This window comes from Phyllobates terribilis, unplaced genomic scaffold (assembly GCF_046119375.1).
Source record: "Phyllobates terribilis strain yellow unplaced genomic scaffold, ASM4611937v1 Scaffold_34__1_contigs__length_13252353, whole genome shotgun sequence".
NCBI lineage: Eukaryota > Metazoa > Chordata > Amphibia > Anura > Dendrobatidae > Phyllobates > Phyllobates terribilis.
In genome coordinates, this window is record NW_027362794.1 from 3,127,807 (window position 1) to 3,153,512 (window position 25,706).

The 25,706-nt window shown below is 45.1% G+C and overlaps 20 non-coding genes across 20 annotated transcripts; all 20 read left to right on the top strand.

The window, feature by feature from the left end:
- Nucleotides 1-146: 146 nt before the first annotated feature.
- LOC141181962 (U2 spliceosomal RNA) lies at nt 147-334 on the top strand. The gene has a single exon (XR_012257476.1). It is a non-coding gene; the product is annotated as a U2 spliceosomal RNA (small nuclear RNA).
- A 1,116-nt stretch (nt 335-1,450) lies between these two features.
- LOC141182310 (U2 spliceosomal RNA) lies at nt 1,451-1,641 on the top strand. The gene has a single exon (XR_012257688.1). It is a non-coding gene; the product is annotated as a U2 spliceosomal RNA (small nuclear RNA).
- Nucleotides 1,642-2,756: 1,115 nt separating this feature from the next.
- LOC141182311 (U2 spliceosomal RNA) lies at nt 2,757-2,947 on the top strand. Its single transcript, XR_012257689.1, has one exon. It is a non-coding gene; the product is annotated as a U2 spliceosomal RNA (small nuclear RNA).
- A 1,123-nt stretch (nt 2,948-4,070) lies between these two features.
- LOC141181451 (U2 spliceosomal RNA) lies at nt 4,071-4,261 on the top strand. The gene has a single exon (XR_012257027.1). It is a non-coding gene; the product is annotated as a U2 spliceosomal RNA (small nuclear RNA).
- Nucleotides 4,262-5,381: 1,120 nt separating this feature from the next.
- On the top strand, nt 5,382-5,572 carry LOC141182312 (U2 spliceosomal RNA). Its single transcript, XR_012257690.1, has one exon. It is a non-coding gene; the product is annotated as a U2 spliceosomal RNA (small nuclear RNA).
- Nucleotides 5,573-6,691: 1,119 nt separating this feature from the next.
- Nucleotides 6,692-6,882, top strand: LOC141182313 (U2 spliceosomal RNA). The gene has a single exon (XR_012257691.1). It is a non-coding gene; the product is annotated as a U2 spliceosomal RNA (small nuclear RNA).
- Nucleotides 6,883-7,997: 1,115 nt separating this feature from the next.
- Nucleotides 7,998-8,188, top strand: LOC141182314 (U2 spliceosomal RNA). Its single transcript, XR_012257692.1, has one exon. It is a non-coding gene; the product is annotated as a U2 spliceosomal RNA (small nuclear RNA).
- Nucleotides 8,189-9,306: 1,118 nt separating this feature from the next.
- LOC141182315 (U2 spliceosomal RNA) lies at nt 9,307-9,497 on the top strand. Its single transcript, XR_012257693.1, has one exon. It is a non-coding gene; the product is annotated as a U2 spliceosomal RNA (small nuclear RNA).
- A 1,113-nt stretch (nt 9,498-10,610) lies between these two features.
- On the top strand, nt 10,611-10,801 carry LOC141182317 (U2 spliceosomal RNA). Its single transcript, XR_012257694.1, has one exon. It is a non-coding gene; the product is annotated as a U2 spliceosomal RNA (small nuclear RNA).
- Nucleotides 10,802-11,922: 1,121 nt separating this feature from the next.
- LOC141181538 (U2 spliceosomal RNA) lies at nt 11,923-12,113 on the top strand. The gene has a single exon (XR_012257105.1). It is a non-coding gene; the product is annotated as a U2 spliceosomal RNA (small nuclear RNA).
- A 1,126-nt stretch (nt 12,114-13,239) lies between these two features.
- Nucleotides 13,240-13,430, top strand: LOC141182318 (U2 spliceosomal RNA). Its single transcript, XR_012257695.1, has one exon. It is a non-coding gene; the product is annotated as a U2 spliceosomal RNA (small nuclear RNA).
- Nucleotides 13,431-14,551: 1,121 nt separating this feature from the next.
- LOC141181741 (U2 spliceosomal RNA) lies at nt 14,552-14,742 on the top strand. Its single transcript, XR_012257289.1, has one exon. It is a non-coding gene; the product is annotated as a U2 spliceosomal RNA (small nuclear RNA).
- Nucleotides 14,743-15,862: 1,120 nt separating this feature from the next.
- On the top strand, nt 15,863-16,053 carry LOC141182319 (U2 spliceosomal RNA). The gene has a single exon (XR_012257696.1). It is a non-coding gene; the product is annotated as a U2 spliceosomal RNA (small nuclear RNA).
- A 1,119-nt stretch (nt 16,054-17,172) lies between these two features.
- On the top strand, nt 17,173-17,363 carry LOC141182321 (U2 spliceosomal RNA). The gene has a single exon (XR_012257698.1). It is a non-coding gene; the product is annotated as a U2 spliceosomal RNA (small nuclear RNA).
- Nucleotides 17,364-18,482: 1,119 nt separating this feature from the next.
- Nucleotides 18,483-18,673, top strand: LOC141182322 (U2 spliceosomal RNA). Its single transcript, XR_012257699.1, has one exon. It is a non-coding gene; the product is annotated as a U2 spliceosomal RNA (small nuclear RNA).
- A 1,120-nt stretch (nt 18,674-19,793) lies between these two features.
- Nucleotides 19,794-19,984, top strand: LOC141181788 (U2 spliceosomal RNA). Its single transcript, XR_012257332.1, has one exon. It is a non-coding gene; the product is annotated as a U2 spliceosomal RNA (small nuclear RNA).
- Nucleotides 19,985-21,100: 1,116 nt separating this feature from the next.
- On the top strand, nt 21,101-21,291 carry LOC141181813 (U2 spliceosomal RNA). The gene has a single exon (XR_012257355.1). It is a non-coding gene; the product is annotated as a U2 spliceosomal RNA (small nuclear RNA).
- A 1,118-nt stretch (nt 21,292-22,409) lies between these two features.
- Nucleotides 22,410-22,600, top strand: LOC141182323 (U2 spliceosomal RNA). Its single transcript, XR_012257700.1, has one exon. It is a non-coding gene; the product is annotated as a U2 spliceosomal RNA (small nuclear RNA).
- A 1,117-nt stretch (nt 22,601-23,717) lies between these two features.
- On the top strand, nt 23,718-23,908 carry LOC141181814 (U2 spliceosomal RNA). Its single transcript, XR_012257356.1, has one exon. It is a non-coding gene; the product is annotated as a U2 spliceosomal RNA (small nuclear RNA).
- Nucleotides 23,909-25,026: 1,118 nt separating this feature from the next.
- LOC141181482 (U2 spliceosomal RNA) lies at nt 25,027-25,217 on the top strand. Its single transcript, XR_012257054.1, has one exon. It is a non-coding gene; the product is annotated as a U2 spliceosomal RNA (small nuclear RNA).
- The last annotated feature ends 489 nt before the right edge of the window (nt 25,218-25,706 follow it).

Sequence of the window (25,706 nt, forward strand, 5' to 3'; positions counted from 1 at the left end):
ATTTCCAAAAAATGGCTTGTTGACCAATGGAACCTAAATATTTAAAATCTTTGTATTTTTTTGTTTTGTAAATTTCATTTGTCTTTTAACGTTTGGTATTTGTGTAATTATGCTTGTAATTTGTTAAAGTTTTAATAAACGGTTTTATCCCTCTGCAGGGGATAGCCAAATTAAAAAAAAATCTGTTCTTATCAGTTTAATATCTGATACGTCCCCTATCTGGGGACCATATATTAAATGGATTTTTAGAACAGGGAGATGGAAAAAGAGCTTGCTCTGTCCACTCCACGCATTGACCTGGTATTGCAGTATCTCCAGGACCGGTGCACCCCTTCTTTAATGCAGTTTCTAAAATCAGAAAGAATTGAATTCAATGCTTTTTGTTCATTTGGCTTGTTTGTCGGATTTTGGGATGGACTCTTTGGCTTTGCTTTTCTTCTCCTCATTGGATTTTTCATGTTAAAAGTTGCAGAAGCCAGATGACAAGCTCATTTTGGTTCAACTTCAGCAACTGTGCATTGCATTGCCATGTAATGTAATGCAATGCTATCTATCTAGCTCTCCCTCTATACTTCCTTTTGGATAAACAGACATATTAGGCAAGAATTTTGGAGCTTTCACCTAAATAACTACAGGTGGTGAGATAAGCTGCACAATATAATTGACCTTTCAGTATATTGTTGCACACACACCATCTATTTAGCAAATGCCCTTGTTATCAACAGCAGCCTTTTAAACTCACCTGAGCTAACAGGTATGTGAGCTGGTTACTCTGCTGCGCTTAAAATTTCTTTTTTGGTTTGCTACAATGCCTTTTCTGAAACGTTGTCTCCCTCTGCTGGAACACTGACTTCTTTCATTTAATGCCTGCAGACTATAAAAGAGAAACCAACCCAAAAAGTTGGGTTGATTAGTCTGTGGCATTCTTTTAAACTGTTGCTTATGGCGGTCTCTGTGAGCTTCTCAGTGACATTCAGCCATCCAGGTATCCCGCCTGCAGTAGACGGAATGTGGCAATGGAACGCTGGCTGCGCGTGTCATAATAGGCTCTGAGCCTTTATATACCTGCGCACAGCAGCAGCCACCTTCAGTCTGCTGCTGGACAGCCAGCAGCAGCAGCAGCAGGAGAGGTAATTAATCAGCAACCCTCCTGCTAAGGGTAGACAGCTGCTCGTTCCACCCCCCCCCCCGCCTTAATTGGTTCTCCTCCCTTCCAACGGTGTTGAGGCGGGTGGGAACAGCCGGGGGTTGAGGGTACTGTGCTAAAAGAGGTGGAGTTATGCAGATCTAAAACGCGTGGATTGCAGCAGCAGCAAGCCGAAAAGTGCAGGCATGTGAGGGATGTAGAGGATGACAGCATGTCTTCTTAACGGGAGTCCAGGTGGCCATCTCCACAAATGGACTTTTCAGAATCCTTGGGTGGCACCGTAGTCGGAAACCAATTCTGGTTATCGCTTCTCGGCCTTTTGGCTAAGATCAAGTGTAGTATCTGTTCTTATCAGTTTAATATCTGATACGTCCCCTATCTGGGGACCATATATTAAATGGATTTTTAGAACAGGGAGATGGAAAAAGAGCTTGCTCTGTCCACTCCACGCATTGACCTGGTATTGCAGTATCTCCAGGACCGGTGCACCCCTTCTTTAATGCAGTTTCTAAAATCAGAAAGAATTGAATTCAATGCTTTTTGTTCATTTGGCTTGTTTGTCGGATTTTGGGATGGACTCTTTGGCTTTGCTTTTCTTCTCCTCATTGGATTTTTCATGTTAAAAGTTGCAGAAGCCAGATGACAAGCTCATTTTGGTTCAACTTCAGCAACTGTGCATTGCATTGCCATGTAATGTAATGCAATGCTATCTATCTAGCTCTCCCTCTATACTTCCTTTTGGATAAACAGACATATTAGGCAAGCATTTTGGAGCTTTCACCTAAATAACTACAGGTGGTGAGATAAGCTGCACAATATAATTGACCTTTCAGTATATTGTTGCACACACACCATCTATTTAGCAAATGCCCTTGTTATCAACAGCAGCCTTTTAAACTCACCTGAGCTAACAGGTATGTGAGCTGGTTACTCTGCTGCGCTTAAAATTTCTTTTTTGGTTTGCTACAATGCCTTTTCTGAAACGTTGTCTCCCTCTGCTGGAACACTGACTTCTTTCATTTAATGCCTGCAGACTATAAAAGAGAAACCAACCCAAAAAGTTTGGTTGATTAGTCTGTGGCATTCTTTTAAACTGTTGCTTATGGCGGTCTCTGTGAGCTTCTCAGTGACATTCAGCCATCCAGGTATCCCGCCTGCAGTAGACGGAATGTGGCAATGGAACGCTGGCTGCGCGTGTCATAATAGGCTCTGAGCCTTTATATACCTGCGCACAGCAGCAGCCACCTTCAGTCTGCTGCTGGACAGCCAGCAGCAGCAGCAGCAGGAGAGGTAATTAATCAGCAACCCTCCTGCTAAGGGTAGACAGCTGCTCGTTCCACCCCCCCCCCGCCTTAATTGGTTCTCCTCCCTTCCAACGGTGTTGAGGCGGGTGGGAACAGCCGGGGGTTGAGGGTACTGTGCTAAAAGAGGTGGAGTTATGCAGATCTAAAACGCGTGGATTGCAGCAGCAGCAAGCCGAAAAGTGCAGGCATGTGAGGGATCTAGAGGTTGACAGCATGTCTTCTTAACGGGAGTCCAGGTGGCCATCTCCACAAATGGACTTTTCAGAATCCTTGGGTGGCACCGTAGTCGGAAACCAATTCTGGTTATCGCTTCTCGGCCTTTTGGCTAAGATCAAGTGTAGTATCTGTTCTTATCAGTTTAATATCTGATACGTCCCCTATCTGGGGACCATATATTAAATGGATTTTTAGAACAGGGAGATGGAAAAAGAGCTTGCTCTGTCCACTCCACGCATTGACCTGGTATTGCAGTATCTCCAGGACCGGTGCACCCCTTCTTTAATGCAGTTTCTAAAATCAGAAAGAATTGAATTCAATGCTTTTTGTTCATTTGGCTTGTTTGTCGGATTTTGGGATGGACTCTTTGGCTTTGCTTTTCTTCTCCTCATTGGATTTTTCATGTTAAAAGTTGCAGAAGCCAGATGACAAGCTCATTTTGGTTCAACTTCAGCAACTGTGCATTGCATTGCCATGTAATGTAATGCAATGCTATCTATCTAGCTCTCCCTCTATACTTCCTTTTGGATAAACAGACATATTAGGCAAGCATTTTGGAGCTTTCACCTAAATAACTACAGGTGGTGAGATAAGCTGCACAATATAATTGACCTTTCAGTATATTGTTGCACACACACCATCTATTTAGCAAATGCCCTTGTTATCAACAGAAGCCTTTTAAACTCACCTGAGCTAACAGGTATGTGAGCTGGTTACTCTGCTGCGCTTAAAATTTCTTTTTTGGTTTGCTACAATGCCTTTTCTGAAACGTTGTCTCCCTCTGCTGGAACACTGACTTCTTTCATTTAATGCCTGCAGACTATAAAAGAGAAACCAACCCAAAAAGTTTGGTTGATTAGTCTGTGGCATTCTTTTAAACTGTTGCTTATGGCGGTCTCTGTGAGCTTCTCAGTGACATTCAGCCATCCAGGTATCCCGCCTGCAGTAGACGGAATGTGGCAATGGAACGCTGGCTGCGCGTGTCATAATAGGCTCTGAGCCTTTATATACCTGCGCACAGCAGCAGCCACCTTCAGTCTGCTGCTGGACAGCCAGCAGCAGCAGCAGCAGCAGGAGAGGTAATTAATCAGCAACCCTCCTGCTAAGGGTAGACAGCTGCTCGTTCCACCCCCCCCCCCCCCCGCCTTAATTGGTTCTCCTCCCTTCCAACGGTGTTGAGGCGGGTGGGAACAGCCGGGGGTTGAGGGTACTGTGCTAAAAGAGGTGGAGTTATGCAGATCTAAAACGCGTGCATTGCAGCAGCAGCAAGCCGAAAAGTGCAGGCATGTGAGGGATCTAGAGGTTGACAGCATGTCTTCTTAACGGGAGTCCAGGTGGCCATCTCCACAAATGGACTTTTCAGAATCCTTGGGTGGCACCGTAGTCGGAAACCAATTCTGGTTATCGCTTCTCGGCCTTTTGGCTAAGATCAAGTGTAGTATCTGTTCTTATCAGTTTAATATCTGATACGTCCCCTATCTGGGGACCATATTTTAAATGGATTTTTAGAACAGGGAGATGGAAAAAGAGCTTGCTCTGTCCACTCCACGCATTGACCTGGTATTGCAGTATCTCCAGGACCGGTGCACCCCTTCTTTAATGCAGTTTCTAAAATCAGAAAGAATTGAATTCAATGCTTTTTGTTCATTTGGCTTGTTTGTCGGATTTTGGGATGGACTCTTTGGCTTTGCTTTTCTTCTCCTCATTGGATTTTTCATGTTAAAAGTTGCAGAAGCCAGATGACAAGCTCATTTTGGTTCAACTTCAGCAACTGTGCATTGCATTGCCATGTAATGTAATGCAATGCTATCTATCTAGCTCTCCCTCTATACTTCCTTTTGGATAAACAGACATATTAGGCAAGCATTTTGGAGCTTTCACCTAAATAACTACAGGTGGTGAGATAAGCTGCACAATATAATTGACCTTTCAGTATATTGTTGCACACACACCATCTATTTAGCAAATGCCCTTGTTATCAACAGCAGCCTTTTAAACTCACCTGAGCTAACAGGTATGTGAGCTGGTTACTCTGCTGCGCTTAAAATTTCTTTTTTGGTTTGCTACAATGCCTTTTCTGAAACGTTGTCTCCCTCTGCTGGAACACTGACTTCTTTCATTTAATGCCTGCAGACTATAAAAGAGAAACCAACCCAAAAAGTTTGGTTGATTAGTCTGTGGCATTCTTTTAAACTGTTGCTTATGGCGGTCTCTGTGAGCTTCTCAGTGACATTCAGCCATCCAGGTATCCCGCCTGCAGTAGACGGAATGTGGCAATGGAACGCTGGCTGCGCGTGTCATAATAGGCTCTGAGCCTTTATATACCTGCGCACAGCAGCAGCCACCTTCAGTCTGCTGCTGGACAGCCAGCAGCAGCAGCAGCAGCAGGAGAGGTAATTAATCAGCAACCCTCCTGCTAAGGGTAGACAGCTGCTCGTTCCACCCCCCCCCCCCGCCTTAATTGGTTCTCCTCCCTTCCAACGGTGTTGAGGCGGGTGGGAACAGCCGGGGGTTGAGGGTACTGTGCTAAAAGAGGTGGAGTTATGCAGATCTAAAACGCGTGGATTGCAGCAGCAGCAAGCCGAAAAGTGCAGGCATGTGAGGGATCTAGAGGTTGACAGCATGTCTTCTTAACGGGAGTCCAGGTGGCCATCTCCACAAATGGACTTTTCAGAATCCTTGGGTGGCACCGTAGTCGGAAACCAATTCTGGTTATCGCTTCTCGGCCTTTTGGCTAAGATCAAGTGTAGTATCTGTTCTTATCAGTTTAATATCTGATACGTCCCCTATCTGGGGACCATATATTAAATGGATTTTTAGAACAGGGAGATGGAAAAAGAGCTTGCTCTGTCCACTCCACGCATTGACCTGGTATTGCAGTATCTCCAGGACCGGTGCACCCCTTCTTTAATGCAGTTTCTAAAATCAGAAAGAATTGAATTCAATGCTTTTTGTTCATTTGGCTTGTTTGTCGGATTTTGGGATGGACTCTTTGGCTTTGCTTTTCTTCTCCTCATTGGATTTTTCATGTTAACAGTTGCAGAAGCCAGATGACAAGCTCATTTTGGTTCAACTTCAGCAACTGTGCATTGCATTGCCATGTAATGTAATGCAATGCTATCTATCTAGCTCTCCCTCTATACTTCCTTTTGGATAAACAGACATATTAGGCAAGCATTTTGGAGCTTTCACCTAAATAACTACAGGTGGTGAGATAAGCTGCACAATATAATTGACCTTTCAGTATATTGTTGCACACACACCATCTATTTAGCAAATGCCCTTGTTATCAACAGCAGCCTTTTAAACTCATCTGAGCTAACAGGTATGTGAGCTGGTTACTCTGCTGCGCTTAAAATTTCTTTTTTGGTTTGCTACAATGCCTTTTCTGAAACGTTGTCTCCCTCTGCTGGAACACTGACTTCTTTCATTTAATGCCTGCAGACTATAAAAGAGAAACCAACCCAAAAAGTTTGGTTGATTAGTCTGTGGCATTCTTTTAAACTGTTGCTTATGGCGGTCTCTGTGAGCTTCTCAGTGACATTCAGCCATCCAGGTATCCCGCCTGCAGTAGACGGAATGTGGCAATGGAACGCTGGCTGCGCGTGTCATAATAGGCTCTGAGCCTTTATATACCTGCGCACAGCAGCAGCCACCTTCAGTCTGCTGCTGGACAGCCAGCAGCAGCAGCAGCAGCAGGAGAGGTAATTAATCAGCAACCCTCCTGCTAAGGGTAGACAGCTGCTCGTTCCACCCCCCCCCCCGCCTTAATTGGTTCTCCTCCCTTCCAACGGTGTTGAGGCGGGTGGGAACAGCCGGGGGTTGAGGGTACTGTGCTAAAAGAGGTGGAGTTATGCAGATCTAAAACGCGTGGATTGCAGCAGCAGCAAGCCGAAAAGTGCAGGCATGTGAGGGATCTAGAGGTTGACAGCATGTCTTCTTAACGGGAGTCCAGGTGGCCATCTCCACAAATGGACTTTTCAGAATCCTTGGGTGGCACCGTAGTCGGAAACCAATTCTGGTTATCGCTTCTCGGCCTTTTGGCTAAGATCAAGTGTAGTATCTGTTCTTATCAGTTTAATATCTGATACGTCCCCTATCTGGGGACCATATATTAAATGGATTTTTAGAACAGGGAGATGGAAAAAGAGCTTGCTCTGTCCACTCCACGCATTGACCTGGTATTGCAGTATCTCCAGGACCGGTGCACCCCTTCTTTAATGCAGTTTCTAAAATCAGAAAGAATTGAATTCAATGCTTTTTGTTCATTTGGCTTGTTTGTCGGATTTTGGGATGGACTCTTTGGCTTTGCTTTTCTTCTCCTCATTGGATTTTTCATGTTAAAAGTTGCAGAAGCCAGATGACAAGCTCATTTTGGTTCAACTTCAGCAACTGTGCATTGCATTGCCATGTAATGTAATGCAATGCTATCTATCTAGCTCTCCCTCTATACTTCCTTTTGGATAAACAGACATATTAGGCAAGCATTTTGGAGCTTTCACCTAAATAACTACAGGTGGTGAGATAAGCTGCACAATATAATTGACCTTTCAGTATATTGTTGCACACACACCATCTATTTAGCAAATGCCCTTGTTATCAACAGCAGCCTTTTAAACTCACCTGAGCTAACAGGTATGTGCGCTGGTTACTCTGCTGCGCTTAAAATTTCTTTTTTGGTTTGCTACAATGCCTTTTCTGAAACGTTGTCTCCCTCTGCTGGAACACTGACTTCTTTCATTTAATGCCTGCAGACTATAAAAGAGAAACCAACCCAAAAAGTTTGGTTGATTAGTCTGTGGCATTCTTTTAAACTGTTGCTTATGGCGGTCTCTGTGAGCTTCTCAGTGACATTCAGCCATCCAGGTATCCCGCCTGCAGTAGACGGAATGTGGCAATGGAACGCTGGCTGCGCGTGTCATAATAGGCTCTGAGCCTTTATATACCTGCGCACAGCAGCAGCCACCTTCAGTCTGCTGCTGGACAGCCAGCAGCAGCAGCAGGAGAGGTAATTAATCAGCAACCCTCCTGCTAAGGGTAGACAGCTGCTCGTTCCACCCCCCCCCCCCCGCCTTAATTGGTTCTCCTCCCTTCCAACGGTGTTGAGGCGGGTGGGAACAGCCGGGGGTTGAGGGTACTGTGCTAAAAGAGGTGGAGTTATGCAGATCTAAAACGCGTGGATTGCAGCAGCAGCAAGCCGAAAAGTGCAGGCATGTGAGGGATCTAGAGGTTGACAGCATGTCTTCTTAACGGGAGTCCAGGTGGCCATCTCCACAAATGGACTTTTCAGAATCCTTGGGTGGCACCGTAGTCGGAAACCAATTCTGGTTATCGCTTCTCGGCCTTTTGGCTAAGATCAAGTGTAGTATCTGTTCTTATCAGTTTAATATCTGATACGTCCCCTATCTGGGGACCATATATTAAATGGATTTTTAGAACAGGGAGATGGAAAAAGAGCTTGCTCTGTCCACTCCACGCATTGACCTGGTATTGCAGTATCTCCAGGACCGGTGCACCCCTTCTTTAATGCAGTTTCTAAAATCAGAAAGAATTGAATTCAATGCTTTTTGTTCATTTGGCTTGTTTGTCGGATTTTGGGATGGACTCTTTGGCTTTGCTTTTCTTCTCCTCATTGGATTTTTCATGTTAAAAGTTGCAGAAGCCAGATGACAAGCTCATTTTGGTTCAACTTCAGCAACTGTGCATTGCATTGCCATGTAATGTAATGCAATGCTATCTATCTAGCTCTCCCTCTATACTTCCTTTTGGATAAACAGACATATTAGGCAAGCATTTTGGAGCTTTCACCTAAATAACTACAGGTGGTGAGATAAGCTGCACAATATAATTGACCTTTCAGTATATTGTTGCACACACACCATCTATTTAGCAAATGCCCTTGTTATCAACAGCAGCCTTTTAAACTCACCTGAGCTAACAGGTATGTGCGCTGGTTACTCTGCTGCGCTTAAAATTTCTTTTTTGGTTTGCTACAATGCCTTTTCTGAAACGTTGTCTCCCTCTGCTGGAACACTGACTTCTTTCATTTAATGCCTGCAGACTATAAAAGAGAAACCAACCCAAAAAGTTTGGTTGATTAGTCTGTGGCATTCTTTTAAACTGTTGCTTATGGCGGTCTCTGTGAGCTTCTCAGTGACATTCAGCCATCCAGGTATCCCGCCTGCAGTAGACGGAATGTGGCAATGGAACGCTGGCTGCGCGTGTCATAATAGGCTCTGAGCCTTTATATACCTGCGCACAGCAGCAGCCACCTTCAGTCTGCTGCTGGACAGCCAGCAGCAGCAGCAGCAGCAGGAGAGGTAATTAATCAGCAACCCTCCTGCTAAGGGTAGACAGCTGCTCGTTCCACCCCCCCCCCGCCTTAATTGGTTCTCCTCCCTTCCAACGGTGTTGAGGCGGGTGGGAACAGCCGGGGGTTGAGGGTACTGTGCTAAAAGAGGTGGAGTTATGCAGATCTAAAACGCGTGGATTGCAGCAGCAGCAAGCCGAAAAGTGCAGGCATGTGAGGGATCTAGAGGTTGACAGCATGTCTTCTTAACGGGAGTCCAGGTGGCCATCTCCACAAATGGACTTTTCAGAATCCTTGGGTGGCACCGTAGTCGGAAACCAATTCTGGTTATCGCTTCTCGGCCTTTTGGCTAAGATCAAGTGTAGTATCTGTTCTTATCAGTTTAATATCTGATACGTCCCCTATCTGGGGACCATATATTAAATGGATTTTTAGAACAGGGAGATGGAAAAAGAGCTTGCTCTGTCCACTCCACGCATTGACCTGGTATTGCAGTATCTCCAGGACCGGTGCACCCCTTCTTTAATGCAGTTTCTAAAATCAGAAAGAATTGAATTCAATGCTTTTTGTTCATTTGGCTTGTTTGTCGGATTTTGGGATGGACTCTTTGGCTTTGCTTTTCTTCTACTCATTGGATTTTTCATGTTAAAAGTTGCAGAAGCCAGATGACAAGCTCATTTTGGTTCAACTTCAGCAACTGTGCATTGCATTGCCATGTAATGTAATGCAATGCTATCTATCTAGCTCTCCCTCTATACTTCCTTTTGGATAAACAGACATATTAGGCAAGCATTTTGGAGCTTTCACCTAAATAACTACAGGTGGTGAGATAAGCTGCACAATATAATTGACCTTTCAGTATATTGTTGCACACACACCATCTATTTAGCAAATGCCCTTGTTATCAACAGCAGCCTTTTAAACTCACCTGAGCTAACAGGTATGTGAGCTGGTTACTCTGCTGCGCTTAAAATTTCTTTTTTGGTTTGCTACAATGCCTTTTCTGAAACGTTGTCTCCCTCTGCTGGAACACTGACTTCTTTCATTTAATGCCTGCAGACTATAAAAGAGAAACCAACCCAAAAAGTTTGGTTGATTAGTCTGTGGCATTCTTTTAAACTGTTGCTTATGGCGGTCTCTGTGAGCTTCTCAGTGACATTCAGCCATCCAGGTATCCCGCCTGCAGTAGACGGAATGTGGCAATGGAACGCTGGCTGCGCGTGTCATAATAGGCTCTGAGCCTTTATATACCTGCGCACAGCAGCAGCCACCTTCAGTCTGCTGCTGGACAGCCAGCAGCAGCAGCAGCAGGAGAGGTAATTAATCAGCAACCCTCCTGCTAAGGGTAGACAGCTGCTCGTTCCACCCCCCCCGCCTTAATTGGTTCTCCTCCCTTCCAACGGTGTTGAGGCGGGTGGGAACAGCCGGGGGTTGAGGGTACTGTGCTAAAAGAGGTGGAGTTATGCAGATCTAAAACGCGTGGATTGCAGCAGCAGCAAGCCGAAAAGTGCAGGCATGTGAGGGATCTAGAGGTTGACAGCATGTCTTCTTAACGGGAGTCCAGGTGGCCATCTCCACAAATGGACTTTTCAGAATCCTTGGGTGGCACCGTAGTCGGAAACCAATTCTGGTTATCGCTTCTCGGCCTTTTGGCTAAGATCAAGTGTAGTATCTGTTCTTATCAGTTTAATATCTGATACGTCCCCTATCTGGGGACCATATATTAAATGGATTTTTAGAACAGGGAGATGGAAAAAGAGCTTGCTCTGTCCACTCCACGCATTGACCTGGTATTGCAGTATCTCCAGGACCGGTGCACCCCTTCTTTAATGCAGTTTCTAAAATCAGAAAGAATTGAATTCAATGCTTTTTGTTCATTTGGCTTGTTTGTCGGATTTTGGGATGGACTCTTTGGCTTTGCTTTTCTTCTCCTCATTGGATTTTTCATGTTAAAAGTTGCAGAAGCCAGATGACAAGCTCATTTTGGTTCAACTTCAGCAACTGTGCATTGCATTGCCATGTAATGTAATGCAATGCTATCTATCTAGCTCTCCCTCTATACTTCCTTTTGGATAAACAGACATATTAGGCAAGCATTTTGGAGCTTTCACCTAAATAACTACAGGTGGTGAGATAAGCTGCACAATATAATTGACCTTTCAGTATATTGTTGCACACACACCATCTATTTAGCAAATGCCCTTGTTATCAACAGCAGCCTTTTAAACTCACCTGAGCTAACAGGTATGTGAGCTGGTTACTCTGCTGCGCTTAAAATTTCTTTTTTGGTTTGCTACAATGCCTTTTCTGAAACGTTGTCTCCCTCTGCTGGAACACTGACTTCTTTCATTTAATGCCTGCAGACTATAAAAGAGAAACCAACCCAAAAAGTTTGGTTGATTAGTCTGTGGCATTCTTTTAAACTGTTGCTTATGGCGGTCTCTGTGAGCTTCTCAGTGACATTCAGCCATCCAGGTATCCCGCCTGCAGTAGACGGAATGTGGCAATGGAACGCTGGCTGCGCGTGTCATAATAGGCTCTGAGCCTTTATATACCTGCGCACAGCAGCAGCCACCTTCAGTCTGCTGCTGGACAGCCAGCAGCAGCAGCAGCAGCAGGAGAGGTAATTAATCAGCAACCCTACTGCTAAGGGTAGACAGCTGCTCGTTCCACCCCCCCCCCCCCGCCTTAATTGGTTCTCCTCCCTTCCAACGGTGTTGAGGCGGGTGGGAACTGCCGGGGGTTGAGAGTAGTGTGCTAAAAGAGGTGGAGTTATGCAGATCTAAAACGCGTGGATTGCAGCAGCAGCAAGCCGAAAAGTGCAGGCATGTGAGGGATCTAGAGGTTGACAGCATGTCTTCTTAACGGGAGTCCAGGTGGCCATCTCCACAAATGGACTTTTCAGAATCCTTGGGTGGCACCGTAGTCGGAAACCAATTCTGGTTATCGCTTCTCGGCCTTTTGGCTAAGATCAAGTGTAGTATCTGTTCTTATCAGCTTAATATCTGATACGTCCCCTATCTGGGGACCATATATTAAATGGATTTTTAGAACAGGGAGATGGAAAAAGAGCTTGCTCTGTCCACTCCACGCATTGACCTGGTATTGCAGTATCTCCAGGACCGGTGCACCCCTTCTTTAATGCAGTTTCTAAAATCAGAAAGAATTGAATTCAATGCTTTTTGTTCATTTGGCTTGTTTGTCGGATTTTGGGATGGACTCTTTGGCTTTGCTTTTCTTCTCCTCATTGGATTTTTCATGTTAAAAGTTGCAGAAGCCAGATGACAAGCTCATTTTGGTTCAACTTCAGCAACTGTGCATTGCATTGCCATGTAATGTAATGCAATGCTATCTATCTAGCTCTCCCTCTATACTTCCTTTTGGATAAACAGACATATTAGGCAAGCATTTTGGAGCTTTCACCTAAATAACTACAGGTGGTGAGATAAGCTGCACAATATAATTGACCTTTCAGTATATTGTTGCACACACACCATCTATTTAGCAAATGCCCTTGTTATCAACAGCAGCCTTTTAAACTCACCTGAGCTAACAGGTATGTGAGCTGGTTACTCTGCTGCGCTTAAAATTTCTTTTTTGGTTTGCTACAATGCCTTTTCTGAAACGTTGTCTCCCTCTGCTGGAACACTGACTTCTTTCATTTAATGCCTGCAGACTATAAAAGAGAAACCAACCCAAAAAGTTTGGTTGATTAGTCTGTGGCATTCTTTTAAACTGTTGCTTATGGCGGTCTCTGTGAGCTTCTCAGTGACATTCAGCCATCCAGGTATCCCGCCTGCAGTAGACGGAATGTGGCAATGGAACGCTGGCTGCGCGTGTCATAATAGGCTCTGAGCCTTTATATACCTGCGCACAGCAGCAGCCACCTTCAGTCTGCTGCTGGACAGCCAGCAGCAGCAGCAGCAGCAGCAGGAGAGGTAATTAATCAGCAACCCTCCTGCTAAGGGTAGACAGCTGCTTGTTCCACCCCCCCCCCCCCCCGCCTTAATTGGTTCTCCTCCCTTCCAACGGTGTTGAGGCGGGTGGGAACAGCCGGGGGTTGAGGGTACTGTGCTAAAAGAGGTGGAGTTATGCAGATCTAAAACGCGTGGATTGCAGCAGCAGCAAGCCGAAAAGTGCAGGCATGTGAGGGATCTAGAGGTTGACAGCATGTCTTCTTAACGGGAGTCCAGGTGGCCATCTCCACAAATGGACTTTTCAGAATCCTTGGGTGGCACCGTAGTCGGAAACCAATTCTGGTTATCGCTTCTCGGCCTTTTGGCTAAGATCAAGTGTAGTATCTGTTCTTATCAGTTTAATATCTGATACGTCCCCTATCTGGGGACCATATATTAAATGGATTTTTAGAACAGGGAGATGGAAAAAGAGCTTGCTCTGTCCACTCCACGCATTGACCTGGTATTGCAGTATCTCCAGGACCGGTGCACCCCTTCTTTAATGCAGTTTCTAAAATCAGAAAGAATTGAATTCAATGCTTTTTGTTCATTTGGCTTGTTTGTCGGATTTTGGGATGGACTCTTTGGCTTTGCTTTTCTTCTCCTCATTGGATTTTTCATGTTAAAAGTTGCAGAAGCCAGATGACAAGCTCATTTTGGTTCAACTTCAGCAACTGTGCATTGCATTGCCATGTAATGTAATGCAATGCTATCTATCTAGCTCTCCCTCTATACTTCCTTTTGGATAAACAGACATATTAGGCAAGCATTTTGGAGCTTTCACCTAAATAACTACAGGTGGTGAGATAAGCTGCACAATATAATTGACCTTTCAGTATATTGTTGCACACACACCATCTATTTAGCAAATGCCCTTGTTATCAACAGCAGCCTTTTAAACTCACCTGAGCTAACAGGTATGTGAGCTGGTTACTCTGCTGCGCTTAAAATTTCTTTTTTGGTTTGCTACAATGCCTTTTCTGAAACGTTGTCTCCCTCTGCTGGAACACTGACTTCTTTCATTTAATGCCTGCAGACTATAAAAGAGAAACCAGCCCAAAAAGTTTGGTTGATTAGTCTGTGGCATTCTTTTAAACTGTTGCTTATGGCGGTCTCTGTGAGCTTCTCAGTGACATTCAGCCATCCAGGTATCCCGCCTGCAGTAGACGGAATGTGGCAATGGAACGCTGGCTGCGCGTGTCATAATAGGCTCTGAGCCTTTATATACCTGCGCACAGCAGCAGCCACCTTCAGTCTGCTGCTGGACAGCCAGCAGCAGCAGCAGCAGCAGGAGAGGTAATTAATCAGCAACCCTCCTGCTAAGGGTAGACAGCTGCTCGTTCCACCCCCCCCCCCCCGCCTTAATTGGTTCTCCTCCCTTCCAACGGTGTTGAGGCGGGTGGGAACAGCCGGGGGTTGAGGGTACTGTGCTAAAAGAGGTGGAGTTATGCAGATCTAAAACGCGTGGATTGCAGCAGCAGCAAGCCGAAAAGTGCAGGCATGTGAGGGATCTAGAGGTTGACAGCATGTCTTCTTAACGGGAGTCCAGGTGGCCATCTCCACAAATGGACTTTTCAGAATCCTTGGGTGGCACCGTAGTCGGAAACCAATTCTGGTTATCGCTTCTCGGCCTTTTGGCTAAGATCAAGTGTAGTATCTGTTCTTATCAGTTTAATATCTGATACGACCCCTATCTGGGGACCATATATTAAATGGATTTTTAGAACAGGGAGATGGAAAAAGAGCTTGCTCTGTCCACTCCACGCATTGACCTGGTATTGCAGTATCTCCAGGACCGGTGCACCCCTTCTTTAATGCAGTTTCTAAAATCAGAAAGAATTGAATTCAATGCTTTTTATTCATTTGGCTTGTTTGTCGGATTTTGGGATGGACTCTTTGGCTTTGCTTTTCTTCTCCTCATTGGATTTTTCATGTTAAAAGTTGCAGAAGCCAGATGACAAGCTCATTTTGGTTCAACTTCAGCAACTGTGCATTGCATTGCCATGTAATGTAATGCAATGCTATCTATCTAGCTCTCCCTCTATACTTCCTTTTGGATAAACAGACATATTAGGCAAGCATTTTGGAGCTTTCACCTAAATAACTACAGGTGGTGAGATAAGCTGCACAATATAATTGACCTTTCAGTATATTGTTGCACACACACCATCTATTTAGCAAATGCCCTTGTTATCAACAGCAGCCTTTTAAACTCACCTGAGCTAACAGGTATGTGAGCTGGTTACTCTGCTGCGCTTAAAATTTCTTTTTTGGTTTGCTACAATGCCTTTTCTGAAACGTTGTCTCCCTCTGCTGGAACACTGACTTCTTTCATTTAATGCCTGCAAACTATAAAAGAGAAACCAACCCAAAAAGTTTGGTTGATTAGTCTGTGGCATTCTTTTAAACTGTTGCTTATGGCGGTCTCTGTGAGCTTCTCAGTGACATTCAGCCATCCAGGTATCCCGCCTGCAGTAGACGGAATGTGGCAATGGAACGCTGGCTGCGCGTGTCATAATAGGCTCTGAGCCTTTATATACCTGCGCACAGCAGCAGCCACCTTCAGTCTGCTGCTGGACAGCCAGCAGCAGCAGCAGCAGCAGGAGAGGTAATTAATCAGCAACCCTCCTGCTAAGGGTAGACAGCTGCTCGTTCCACCCCCCCCCCCCGCCTTAATTGGTTCTCCTCCCTTCCAACGGTGTTGAGGCGGGTGGGAACAGCCGGGGGTTGAGGGTACTGTGCTAAAAGAGGTGGAGTTATGCAGATCTAAAACGCGTGGATTGCAGCAGCAGCAAGCCGAAAAGTGCAGGCATGTGAGGGATCTAGAGGTTGACAGCATGTCTTCTTAACGGGAGTCCAGGTGGCCATCTCCACAAATGGACTTTTCAGAATCCTTGGGTGGCACCGTAGTCGGAAACCAATTCTGGTTATCGCTTCTCGGCCTTTTGGCTAAGATCAAGTGTAGTATCTGTTCTTATCAGTTTAATATCTGATACGTCCCCTATCTGGGGACCATATATTAAATGGATTTTTAGAACAGGGAGATGGAAAAAGAGCTTGCTCTGTCCACTCCACGCATTGACCTGGTATTGCAGTATCTCCAGGACCGGTGCACCCCTTCTTTAATGCAGTTTCTAAAATCAGAAAGAATTGAATTCAATGCTTTTTGTTCATTTGGCTTGTTTGTCGGATTTTGGGATGGACTCTTTGGCTTTGCTTTTCTTCTCCTCATTGGATTTTTCATGTTAAAAGTTGCAGAAGCCAGATGACAAGCTCATTTTGGTTCAACTTCAGCAACTGTGCATTGCATTGCCATGTAATGTAATGCAATGCTATCTATCTAGCTCTCCCTCTATACTTCCTTTTGGATAAACAGACATATTAGGCAAGCATTTTGGAGCTTTCACCTAAATAACTACAGGTGGTGAGATAAGCTGCACAATATAATTGACCTTTCAGTATATTGTTGCACACACACCATCTATTTAGCAAATGCCCTTGTTATCAACAGCAGCCTTTTAAACTCACCTGAGCTAACAGGTATGTGAGCTGGTTACTCTGCTGCGCTTAAAATTTCTTTTTTGGTTTGCTACAATGCCTTTTCTGAAACGTTGTCTCCCTCTGCTGGAACACTGACTTCTTTCATTTAATGCCTGCAGACTGTAAAAGAGAAACCAACCCAAAAAGTTTGGTTGATTAGTCTGTGGCATTCTTTTAAACTGTTGCTTATGGCGGTCTCTGTGAGCTTCTCAGTGACATTCAGCCATCCAGGTATCCCGCCTGCAGTAGACGGAATGTGGCAATGGAACGCTGGCTGCGCGTGTCATAATAGGCTCTGAGCCTTTATATACCTGCGCACAGCAGCAGCCACCTTCAGTCTGCTGCTGGACAGCCAGCAGCAGCAGCAGCAGCAGGAGAGGTAATTAATCAGCAACCCTCCTGCTAAGGGTAGACAGCTGCTCGTTCCACCCCCCCCCCCGCCTTAATTGGTTCTCCTCCCTTCCAACGGTGTTGAGGCGGGTGGGAACAGCCGGGGGTTGAGGGTACTGTGCTAAAAGAGGTGGAGTTATGCAGATCTAAAACGCGTGGATTGCAGCAGCAGCAAGCCGAAAAGTGCAGGCATGTGAGGGATCTAGAGGTTGACAGCATGTCTTCTTAACGGGAGTCCAGGTGGCCATCTCCACAAATGGACTTTTCAGAATCCTTGGGTGGCACCGTAGTCGGAAACCAATTCTGGTTATCGCTTCTCGGCCTTTTGGCTAAGATCAAGTGTAGTATCTGTTCTTATCAGTTTAATATCTGATACGTCCCCTATCTGGGGACCATATATTAAATGGATTTTTAGAACAGGGAGATGGAAAAAGAGCTTGCTCTGTCCACTCCACGCATTGACCTGGTATTGCAGTATCTCCAGGACCGGTGCACCCCTTCTTTAATGCAGTTTCTAAAATCAGAAAGAATTGAATTCAATGCTTTTTGTTCATTTGGCTTGTTTGTCGGATTTTGGGATGGACTCTTTGGCTTTGCTTTTCTTCTCCTCATTGGATTTTTCATGTTAAAAGTTGCAGAAGCCAGATGACAAGCTCATTTTGGTTCAACTTCAGCAACTGTGCATTGCATTGCCATGTAATGTAATGCAATGCTATCTATCTAGCTCTCCCTCTATACTTCCTTTTGGATAAACAGACATATTAGGCAAGCATTTTGGAGCTTTCACCTAAATAACTACAGGTGGTGAGATAAGCTGCACAATATAATTGACCTTTCAGTATATTGTTGCACACACACCATCTATTTAGCAAATGCCCTTGTTATCAACAGCAGCCTTTTAAACTCACCTGAGCTAACAGGTATGTGAGCTGGTTACTCTGCTGCGCTTAAAATTTCTTTTTTGGTTTGCTACAATGCCTTTTCTGAAACGTTGTCTCCCTCTGCTGGAACACTGACTTCTTTCATTTAATGCCTGCAGACTGTAAAAGAGAAACCAACCCAAAAAGTTTGGTTGATTAGTCTGTGGCATTCTTTTAAACTGTTGCTTATGGCGGTCTCTGTGAGCTTCTCAGTGACATTCAGCCATCCAGGTATCCCGCCTGCAGTAGACGGAATGTGGCAATGGAACGCTGGCTGCGCGTGTCATAATAGGCTCTGAGCCTTTATATACCTGCGCACAGCAGCAGCCACCTTCAGTCTGCTGCTGGACAGCCAGCAGCAGCAGCAGCAGCAGGAGAGGTAATTAATCAGCAACCCTCCTGCTAAGGGTAGACAGCTGCTCGTTCCACCCCCCCCCCCGCCTTAATTGGTTCTCCTCCCTTCCAACGGTGTTGAGGCGGGTGGGAACAGCCGGGGGTTGAGGGTACTGTGCTAAAAGAGGTGGAGTTATGCAGATCTAAAACGCGTGGATTGCAGCAGCAGCAAGCCGAAAAGTGCAGGCATGTGAGGGATCTAGAGGTTGACAGCATGTCTTCTTAACGGGAGTCCAGGTGGCCATCTCCACAAATGGACTTTTCAGAATCCTTGGGTGGCACCGTAGTCGGAAACCAATTCTGGTTATCGCTTCTCGGCCTTTTGGCTAAGATCAAGTGTAGTATCTGTTCTTATCAGTTTAATATCTGATACGTCCCCTATCTGGGGACCATATATTAAATGGATTTTTAGAACAGGGAGATGGAAAAAGAGCTTGCTCTGTCCACTCCACGCATTGACCTGGTATTGCAGTATCTCCAGGACCGGTGCACCCCTTCTTTAATGCAGTTTCTAAAATCAGAAAGAATTGAATTCAATGCTTTTTGTTCATTTGGCTTGTTTGTCGGATTTTGGGATGGACTCTTTGGCTTTGCTTTTCTTCTCCTCATTGGATTTTTCATGTTAAAAGTTGCAGAAGCCAGATGACAAGCTCATTTTGGTTCAACTTCAGCAACTGTGCATTGCATTGCCATGTAATGTAATGCAATGCTATCTATCTAGCTCTCCCTCTATACTTCCTTTTGGATAAACAGACATATTAGGCAAGCATTTTGGAGCTTTCACCTAAATAACTACAGGTGGTGAGATAAGCTGCACAATATAATTGACCTTTCAGTATATTGTTGCACACACACCATCTATTTAGTAAATGCCCTTCTTATCAACAGCAGCCTTTTAAACTCACCTGAGCTAACAGGTATGTGAGCTGGTTACTCTGCTGCGCTTAAAATTTCTTTTTTGGTTTGCTACAATGCCTTTTCTGAAACGTTGTCTCCCTCTGCTGGAACACTGACTTCTTTCATTTAATGCCTGCAGACTATAAAAGAGAAACCAACCCAAAAAGTTTGGTTGATTAGTCTGTGGCATTCTTTTAAACTGTTGCTTATGGCGGTCTCTGTGAGCTTCTCAGTGACATTCAGCCATCCAGGTATCCCGCCTGCAGTAGACGGAATGTGGCAATGGAACGCTGGCTGCGCGTGTCATAATAGGCTCTGAGCCTTTATATACCTGCGCACAGCAGCAGCCACCTTTAGTCTGCTGCTGGACAGCCAGCAGCAGCAGCAGCAGCAGGAGAGGTAATTAATCAGCAACCCTCCTGCTAAGGGTAGACAGCTGCTCGTTCCACCTCCCCCCCCCGCCTTAATTGGTTCTCCTCCCTTCCAACGGTGTTGAGGCGGGTGGGAACAGCCGGGGGTTGAGGGTACTGTGCTAAAAGAGGTGGAGTTATACAGATCTAAAACGCGTGGATTGCAGCAGCAGCAAGCCGAAAAGTGCAGGCATGTGAGGGATCTAGAGGTTGACAGCATGTCTTCTTAACGGGAGTCCAGGTGGCCATCTCCACAAATGGACTTTTCAGAATCCTTGGGTGGCACCGTAGTCGGAAACCAATTCTGGTTATCGCTTCTCGGCCTTTAGGCTAAGATCAAGTGTAGTATCTGTTCTTATCAGTTTAATATCTGATACGTCCCCTATCTGGGGACCATATATTAAATGGATTTTTAGAACAGGGAGATGGAAAAAGAGCTTGCTCTGTCCACTCCACGCATTGACCTGGTATTGCAGTATCTCCAGGACCTGTGCACCCCTTCTTTAATGCAGTTTCTAAAATCAGAAAGAATTGAATTCAATGCTTTTTGTTCATTTGGCTTGTTTGTCGGATTTTGGGATGGACTCTTTGGCTTTGCTTTTCTTCTCCTCATTGGATTTTTCATGTTAAAAGTTGCAGAAGCCAGATGACAAGCTCATTTTGGTTCAACTTCAGCAACTGTGCATTGCATTGCCATGTAATGTAATGCAATGCTATCTATCTAGCTCTCCCTCTATACTTCCTTTTGGATAAACAGACATATTAGGCAAGCATTTTGGAGCTTTCACCTAAATAACTACAGGTGGTGAGATAAGCTGCACTATATAATTGACCTTTCAGTATATTGTTGCACACACACCATCTATTTAGCAAATGCCCTTGTTATCAACAGCAGCCTTTTAAACTCACCTGAGCTAACAGGTATGTGAGCTGGTTACTCTGCTGCGCTTAAAATTTATTTTTTGGTTTGCTACAATGCCTTTTCTGAAACGTTGTCTCCCTCTGCTGGAACACTGACTTCTTTCATTTAATGCCTGCAGACTATAAAAGAGAAACCAACCCAAAAAGTTTGGTTGATTAGTCTGTGGCATTCTTTTAAACTGTTGCTTATGGCGGTCTCTGTGAGCTTCTCAGTGACATTCAGCCATCCAGGTATCCCGCCTGCAGTAGACGGAATGTGGCAATGGAACGCTGGCTGCGCGTGTCATAATAGGCTCTGAGCCTTTATATACCTGCGCACAGCAGCAGCCACCTTCAGTCTGCTGCTGGACAGCCAGCAGCAGCAGCAGCAGCAGGAGAGGTAATTAATCAGCAACCCTCCTGCTAAGGGTAGACAGCTGCTCGTCCCCCCCCCCCCGCCTTAATTGGTTCTCCTCCCTTCCAACGGTGTTGAGGCGGGTGGGAACAGCCGGGGGTTGAGGGTACTGTGCTAAAAGAGGTGGAGTTATGCAGATCTAAAACGCGTGGATTGCAGCAGCAGCAAGCCGAAAAGTGCAGGCATGTGAGGGATCTAGAGGTTGACAGCATGTCTTCTTAACGGGAGTCCAGGTGGCCATCTCCACAAATGGACTTTTCAGAATCCTTGGGTGGCACCGTAGTCGGAAACCAATTCTGGTTATCGCTTCTCGGCCTTTTGGCTAAGATCAAGTGTAGTATCTGTTCTTATCAGTTTAATATCTGATACGTCCCCTATCTCGGGACCATATATTAAATGGATTTTTAGAACAGGGAGATGGAAAAAGAGCTTGCTCTGTCCACTCCACGCATTGACCTGGTATTGCAGTATCTCCAGGACCGGTGCACCCCTTCTTTAATGCAGTTTCTAAAATCAGAAAGAATTGAATTCAATACTTTTTGTTCATTTGGCTTGTTTGTCGGATTTTGGGATGGACTCTTTGGCTTTGCTTTTCTTCTCCTCATTGGATTTTTCATGTTAAAAGTTGCAGAAGCCAGATGACAAGCTCATTTTGGTTCAACTTCAGCAACTGTGCATTGCATTGCCATGTAATGTAATGCAATGCTATCTATCTAGCTCTCCCTCTATACTTCCTTTTGGATAAACAGACATATTAGGCAAGCATTTTGGAGCTTTCACCTAAATAACTACAGGTGGTGAGATAAGCTGCACAATATAATTGACCTTTCAGTATATTGTTGCACACACACCATCTATTTAGCAAATGCCCTTGTTATCAACAGCAGCCTTTTAAACTCACCTGAGCTAACAGGTATGTGAGCTGGTTACTCTGCTGCGCTTAAAATTTCTTTTTTGGTTTGCAACAATGCCTTTTCTGAAACGTTGTCTCCCTCTGCTGGAACACTGACTTCTTTCATTTAATGCCTGCAGACTATAAAAGAGAAACCAACCCAAAAAGTTTGGTTGATTAGTCTGTGGCATTCTTTTAAACTGTTGCTTATGGCGGTCTCTGTGAGCTTCTCAGTGACATTCAGCCATCCAGGTATCCCGCCTGCAGTAGACGGAATGTGGCAATGGAACGCTGGCTGCGCGTGTCATAATAGGCTCTGAGCCTTTATATACCTGCGCACAGCAGCAGCCACCTTCAGTCTGCTGCTGGACAGCCAGCAGCAGCAGCAGCAGCAGGAGAGGTAATTAATCAGCAACCCTCCTGCTAAGGGTAGACAGCTGCTCGTTCCACCCCCCCCCCGCCTTAATTGGTTCTCCTCCCTTCCAACGGTGTTGAGGCGGGTGGGAACAGCCGGGGGTTGAGGGTACTGTGCTAAAAGAGGTGGAGTTATGCAGATCTAAAACGCGTGGATTGCAGCAGCAGCAAGCTGAAAAGTGCAGGCATGTGAGGGATCTAGAGGTTGACAGCATGTCTTCTTAACGGGAGTCCAGGTGGCCATCTCCACAAATGGACTTTTCAGAATCCTTGGGTGGCACCGTAGTCGGAAACCAATTCTGGTTATCGCTTCTCGGCCTTTTGGCTAAGATCAAGTGTAGTATCTGTTCTTATCAGTTTAATATCTGATACGTCCCCTATCTGGGGACCATATATTAAATGGATTTTTAGAACAGGGAGATGGAAAAAGAGCTTGCTCTGTCCACTCCACGCATTGACCTGGTATTGCAGTATCTCCAGGACCGGTGCACCCCTTCTTTAATGCAGTTTCTAAAATCAGAAAGAATTGAATTCAATGCTTTTTGTTCATTTGGCTTGTTTGTCGGATTTTGGGATGGACTCTTTGGCTTTGCTTTTCTTCTCCTCATTGGATTTTTCATGTTAAAAGTTGCAGAAGCCAGATGACAAGCTCATTTTGGTTCAACTTCAGCAACTGTGCATTGCATTGCCATGTAATGTAATGCAATGCTATCTATCTAGCTCTCCCTCTATACTTCCTTTTGGATAAACAGACATATTAGGCAAGCATTTTGGAGCTTTCACCTAAATAACTACAGGTGGTGAGATAAGCTGCACAATATAATTGACCTTTCAGTATATTGTTGCACACACACCATCTATTTAGCAAATGCCCTTGTTATCAACAGCAGCCTTTTAAACTCACCTGAGCTAACAGGTATGTGAGCTGGTTACTCTGCTGCGCTTAAAATTTCTTTTTTGGTTTGCTACAATGCCTTTTCTGAAACGTTGTCTCCCTCTGCTGGAACACTGACTTCTTTCATTTAATGCCTGCAGACTATAAAAGAGAAACCAACCCAAAAAGTTTGGTTGATTAGTCTGTGGCATTCTTTTAAACTGTTGCTTATGGCGGTCTCTGTGAGCTTCTCAGTGACATTCAGCCATCCAGGTATCCCGCCTGCAGTAGACGGAATGTGGCAATGGAACGCTGGCTGCGCGTGTCATAATAGGCTCTGAGCCTTTATATACCTGCGCACAGCAGCAGCCACCTTCAGTCTGCTGCTGGACAGCCAGCAGCAGCAGCAGCAGCAGGAGAGGTAATTAATCAGCAACCCTCCTGCTAAGGGTAGACAGTTGCTCGTTCCACCCCCCCCCGCCTTAATTGGTTCTCCTCCCTTCCAACGGTGTTGAGGCGGGTGGGAACAGCCGGGGGTTGAGGGTACTGTGCTAAAAGAGGTGGAGTTATGCAGATCTAAAACGCGTGGATTGCAGCAGCAGCAAGCCGAAAAGTGCAGGCATGTGAGGGATCTAGAGGTTGACAGCATGTCTTCTTAACGGGAGTCCAGGTGGCCATCTCCACAAATGGACTTTTCAGAATCCTTGGGTGGCACCGTAGTCGGAAACCAATTCTGGTTATCGCTTCTCGGCCTTTTGGCTAAGATCAAGTGTAGTATCTGTTCTTATCAGTTTAATATCTGATACGTCCCCTATCTCGGGACCATATATTAAATGGATTTTTAGAACAGGGAGATGGAAAAAGAGCTTGCTCTGTCCACTCCACGCATTGACCTGGTATTGCAGTATCTCCAGGACCGGTGCACCCCTTCTTTAATGCAGTTTCTAAAATCAGAAAGAATTGAATTCAATGCTTTTTGTTCATTTGGCTTGTTTGTCGGATTTTGGGATGGACTCTTTGGCTTTGCTTTTCTTCTCCTCATTGGATTTTTCATGTTAAAAGTTGCAGAAGCCAGATGACAAGCTCATTTTGGTTCAACTTCAGCAACTGTGCATTGCATTGCCACGTAATGTAATGCAATGCTATCTATCTAGCTCTCCCTCTATACTTCCTTTTGGATAAACAGACATATTAGGCAAGCATTTTGGAGCTTTCACCTAAATAACTACAGGTGGTGAGATAAGCTGCACAATATAATTGACCTTTCAGTATATTGTTGCACACACACCATCTATTTAGCAAATGCCCTTGTTATCAACAGCAGCCTTTTAAACTCACCTGAGCTAACAGGTATGTGCGCTGGTTACTCTGCTGCGCTTAAAATTTCTTTTTTGGTTTGCTACAATGCCTTTTCTGAAACGTTGTCTCCCTCTGCTGGAACACTGACTTCTTTCATTTAATGCCTGCAGACTATAAAAGAGAAACCAACCCAAAAAGTTTGGTTGATTAGTCTGTGGCATTCTTTTAAACTGTTGCTTATGGCGGTCTCTGTGAGCTTCTCAGTGACATTCAGCCATCCAGGTATCCCGCCTGCAGTAGACGGAATGTGGCAATGGAACGCTGGCTGCGCGTGTCATAATAGGCTCTGAGCCTTTATATACCTGCGCACAGCAGCAGCCACCTTCAGTCTGCTGCTGGACAGCCAGCAGCAGCAGCAGCAGCAGGAGAGGTAATTAATCAGCAACCCTCCTGCTAAGGGTAGACAGCTGCTCGTTCCACCCCCCCCCCGCCTTAATTGGTTCTCCTCCCTTCCAACGGTGTTGAGGCGGGTGGGAACAGCCGGGGGTTGAGGGTACTGTGCTAAAAGAGGTGGAGTTATGCAGATCTAAAACGCGTGGATTGCAGCAGCAGCAAGCCGAAAAGTGCAGGCATGTGAGGGATCTAGAGGTTGACAGCATGTCTTCTTAACGGGAGTCCAGGTGGCCATCTCCACAAATGGACTTTTCAGAATCCTTGGGTGGCACCGTAGTCGGAAACCAATTCTGGTTATCGCTTCTCGGCCTTTTGGCTAAGATCAAGTGTAGTATCTGTTCTTATCAGTTTAATATCTGATACGTCCCCTATCTGGGGACCATATATTATATGGATTTTTAGAACAGGGAGATGGAAAAAGAGCTTGCTCTGTCCACTCCACGCATTGACCTGGTATTGCAGTATCTCCAGGACCGGTGCACCCCTTCTTTAATGCAGTTTCTAAAATCAGAAAGAATTGAATTCAATGCTTTTTGTTCATTTGGCTTGTTTGTCGGATTTTGGGATGGACTCTTTGGCTTTGCTTTTCTTCTCCTCATTGGATTTTTCATGTTAAAAGTTGCAGAAGCCAGATGACAAGCTCATTTTGGTTCAACTTCAGCAACTGTGCATTGCATTGCCATGTAATGTAATGCAATGCTATCTATCTAGCTCTCCCTCTATACTTCCTTTTGGATAAACAGACATATTAGGCAAGCATTTTGGAGCTTTCACCTAAATAACTACAGGTGGTGAGATAAGCTGCACAATATAATTGACCTTTCAGTATATTGTTGCACACACACCATCTATTTAGCAAATGCCCTTGTTATCAACAGCAGCCTTTTAAACTCACCTGAGCTAACAGGTATGTGAGCTGGTTACTCTGCTGCGCTTAAAATTTCTTTTTTGGTTTGCTACAATGCCTTTTCTGAAA